Raw genomic sequence first — 5000 nt, 5'->3', positions numbered from 1 at the left:
TCTTGTCGTTCGAGTTATTTTTTGTTTTACATACCATTCAAGTATTAACGATTCACTCTCTCAACACTTTGATTCGATTTTGGCATATTTATTTTCCTCCTCTAAGGTATATGTGACTCAATCCTTCAGGTTCCTCTATATATATATATATATATATATATATATATATATATATATATATATATATATATATATATATATATATATATATATATATATATATATATATATATATATATATATATATATATATATATATATATAATGATATATATATATATATATATATATATATATATATATATATATATATATATATATATACATATATATATATATATATATATATATATATATATATATATATATATATATATATATATATATATATATATATATATATATATATATATATATATATATATATATATATATTTTATATGGACCATGCTATCACCCTTACAAAATCTATTCTATGAGTCATTGTTTTTGTTTTCATACTATATTTTTTTATTTGAAATTCCTATTCAGAACAATTTCTCCTAATGTCATGATTCCTATAAAAACATTCATTACTCATTATTCCTCCCCCCCCCCTCCACACGTTTTTCTCTTTACTTACTCTCCTTCACTTATATTACCCTCTCCTTAAAAATCCTTTAAGATCATTCACTATTTACCTTATTTTTATTTTCTCTCCAAAAGTAATCTTCAGGAAACTCCCATAAGAAGCACAAGCCCCATAATTTGCCTTTCAGGAAATACATATAGTAATTCATCAAGGCTAAATGATAAGTTTAAGGAAACCAGAGTCATAAACTTTGAAAGACTTGGAGGAAAATTTGCCAAAAATCTCATATATTTTACGCAAGTAGGTATATACATTCAGTTAATCCATTATATTATCTTTGTCAACCTTTTCCATAATAGTCACTAAGTAAATACTCTCTACATATAAAGGAAATAATATCACTGTTGCACGTATATAGTTTTAAGGACCATTGTCACTCTTTTGAATAATGATTTATTCAACAATAAAAAGATAAATATATATATATATATGAATTTTGAACTACACCCCAAAACCACAGCATTGATGTTAGCATTTTAAGTGTTTATGAAAATTGATTAACATCCCCATATCATTTTTCAAATATAATATATTATATAATTTTCTTTGGGGTGGGAATTATTAGAAAATAGTTTTAACTTCTTTTCCAATTTTAGATTATGACAAGTGATGAACGGTTATCTAAAAGAAATGTATAAACTCATCTAGGAATAATCGTAAAAACAATTATATGTTATAAAATATCAAATTATTTTGATGCAAATCATAATTGAATATACTGTAAGTGTATATTTTTTACTAACTTCCAGTTTTGAAATTGCCGTGTTATTTATTATTCGTAATAAACTGGCCCTCGCAGATAAACTATTTTAATCAAGTTTAATTTGGTAATCTTACTCCAAAGAGATGAAACTATTTTGTTCATAGGCAGGGACTTCCTTTTAGAAATTACAAATGAGTAGCCTAACTAGTTTAGGATCAGCCTATATACATAGAGATATTAACCATGATTTTTTTTTCTTTTTTTTCACGATGTGGAACTATTGCAGCATAATGTAATAAAGAATATATGAATGAGCCGACAAGGTTATTTTCTTACGTTTCCGTTCTCAATTTTAGTAACTAAATTGCCACTTATCTTAAAGTGATTGTAATACGTTTTTTTATTTTACTCCTATCATGCTTTATTTTAGTGCAAGTACCCTATAGGAGGTATAACGATATTTCAAATGTTTTTCGTCTCATGTTTCCTTTAACTCTCCCATTCCTTTTTTAAGCTATTCAATTAACCTATGTGTTACTAAGAAAACTGATGTGATTTTTCTGAATTTTATCTCCTGCAACTATCAAGTTTTTTTTTTTTTTTTTTTTTTTTTTTTGGCCAATGTTACTGCTGGGTACTGACAGAGTTAATTTAACAAATCAAAAAGGTAATATACAGGTAGTTGAGTGTGAAAAGGACACGAAATTCAAACAGTACAAAACGAAGGATAGCAAGCTTAAGCAGGTTTATACTGTATTATCAGTGTGGAGGGGAGGACGAGGTAAAAAAAAAGAAAGAAAAAAAAAGGGAAAAAAATGCCATTACTGTGTACAAGCGTCAATGAAACACGTGTGGGAACAGATCCTTTGAGGATGATCGATCATTTGTAACTGAAGCATCCACAAAATTCAAACAAAGATATGAAGACCTTTCCGGATTTGAATGTAAAAGTTGAAAATTGTTCACTGTTGAAGGAATGTTCAAATCACACGAGAAAGACATGTTGCATCTTACAAACTAACAAAGTTCATGGCTAAATGTGGAAAGCCACGCTCTATTGGTGAACCACAGTATAATAGCAGAGAAAGAAATCATCAATACCATGATGCATAATTAATAGGTATTAATACCATCAATTCCACAGAGCAATGCCTCATTGATTGCTGGAATTGATGAGATGGCAAATGATGCTGAATACAAACTTTATAGGGCACTCAAAAAAAAAAAAAAAAAAAAAATATCTTTGCAACTTGAACAAACAACTCGATGAATCAATGAAACTTTGTTGCTGGCAGGATTACGCCATATAAATGGCAGTCCTGAAGTTTTTGAGTAGTTTCTATTCGTTGAACAATCAGAGGATTCATAGCACTTGTGAAGAAAGAAGTTCCGGACATATTCACTATTCGTTCCGTCAGTCACAGACAGCATTTATCTGGAAAGTATCTGCGACAAATTCCATACTAGCTTACAAGCTATTATCAAACGAGAGAATTAGACCAAAGCTCACTCACTGAAAGACAGCATATTCCGTCACTTTTGCCAATAGAATGCCGACGCTTTCTAAACGGATCTTACTACATCTTGGATATTAATGGCTTTCAAAGAGTAACAATCTACGGAACTTTTTAGCCTCTTCGCTTCTATTTTTTATTTCTTAAAATTTTAATTATTAGATGAAATAGAGACAGTAAAATTTAGGCAAGGAAAAGAGCAGATGTTGTATATTCATCTATTATTTTCTACAAAGTGAATGGGATAGCCATTTAATTAAAGGGACAAAAATGTTTTAGCAAACAAAGAGGAAAAAATAATAGCATTTATCAGAAAATTATGCTTTTTCAAAAGTATTTTAGAAAGAGGAGCCTTCCATCAGCTTCCGAGCTTAAAAAATCTACTGAAAAAAATTACACAGATGACACAGTTATGTCAGAAACTGACCTTGACTATTTCTCTTCTCAGCATCAAACATTAAAAGAAGATTTGGTGATAATAAATCTCGAAGCTTTGGAAATACCAGAGTTAGTTTAAATCCATTTCAAGGAGATATAAACAACGCTGATTTAAATGCATTTGAAGAAATGATAGAATTGCAAAAGACCATTGTGGGTAAAGTACTCTTTCAATGGAACAAGATAAGCATCCCCATCTTTGTAAAGATATGAAATTATTAACGCTAGCCTTTACTTTTTACAAATCTTAACGAAACAATAGAATACATATTAAATAGGTGATTTGAGGCTCTGTTTAACAAATATTGAACCTAATACTATCGAACAGACAAAACCTTATCAAGACCAAATTAGTAATTAAAAACATTTAGATTTTTTTTTCTGTTGGCAAGCGTCTATATTTTTATGCACGTGAATGACTCATTAGGGTACTGGCATTATCGTGGGGGCAAGCCAATGAAAATTTCTGATAATAGGCGCTAGCGGAAGAAAAAAAAAATAGAACCAATAGTAGGCAGTAAGGGAGGAAGGGACATGAGGAAAGTATAGATTCGGCTGTAAAAAAGATAGAACAATTTAGATACTTGGGGTAAACTATAAGTAGTAGGGAGGGTGCGATGATGAAAATGAGAATATGATAAAAGCAGCCTGGATATGGACGGAAATATATACTTCCAGATGAAATGGTGAAACAAAGCTAATGAGAAAAGAGATGAGAATGCTTATATGGATTATGGGAATACCACTGCTATGGAGATTGTAAAATTATAACATAAGAAGTGTGCCAGGCGTTGTAAAGTCTAAAAAAGTGATAAAATTTCCATAACTGAGATGGCATGGGCACGTGTTAGAGACGGATGGTGGGAAGGGTGTGAGAGTGTCCTAGCTGGAGTCTGTTAGCGAGAGGAGATTGAGAGAAAGCCAAAAAATTAGATGGCGACGAAAGCTAAAGAATGATATGGAGAGACGAGATTTGGTGGAAGAGGGTGCCTTTGATATAAGGCATTTGAGAAAGCGTACCAGGCAACCGATTAATTAATGTAGTGCTAACAGTAGGTAAGAATAAAATTCCTGTATACAATGGAAAAATATAGAAAGAAAGCTTTGCCTTGTTCTTTTTTTCTTATCCTCCTTTTACTTATTTAAGTTGTCTGAGGTTATTCAGAAGCTAACTTCAGAGGAATTCCACATTATTTCTTTTTACGATGTGTGTATTTATTTCGTTGTGAATAGGCAGATGTCTGTAAGACGAATAACTTAAATAAAGTATTTTATTTAAACTTTCGTATCTTGAAAGATTTAATGTCGTCTATGGTTAACACACACATACAGACACACACACACACACACACATATATATATATATATATATAAATATATATATATATATATATATACATATGTGTGTATATATATATATATTTATATATATATATATATATATATATTTATATATATATCTATATATATATATATATACACACATATGTATGAATGTATATATATATATATATATATACACATATATATACGTATATATATATATATATATAGATATATATATATATATATATTTATATATATATATATATATATATGTATATATATACACAGACATATATAAATATATATATATATATATATATAATATATATATACAGACATTATATATATATATATATATATTTATACACACATATGTATGAATGTATAT

Source organism: Palaemon carinicauda, chromosome 2 (assembly GCF_036898095.1).
Source record: "Palaemon carinicauda isolate YSFRI2023 chromosome 2, ASM3689809v2, whole genome shotgun sequence".
Taxonomy (NCBI): domain Eukaryota; kingdom Metazoa; phylum Arthropoda; class Malacostraca; order Decapoda; family Palaemonidae; genus Palaemon; species Palaemon carinicauda.
Note: the sequence above shows the minus strand (reverse complement) of the source record.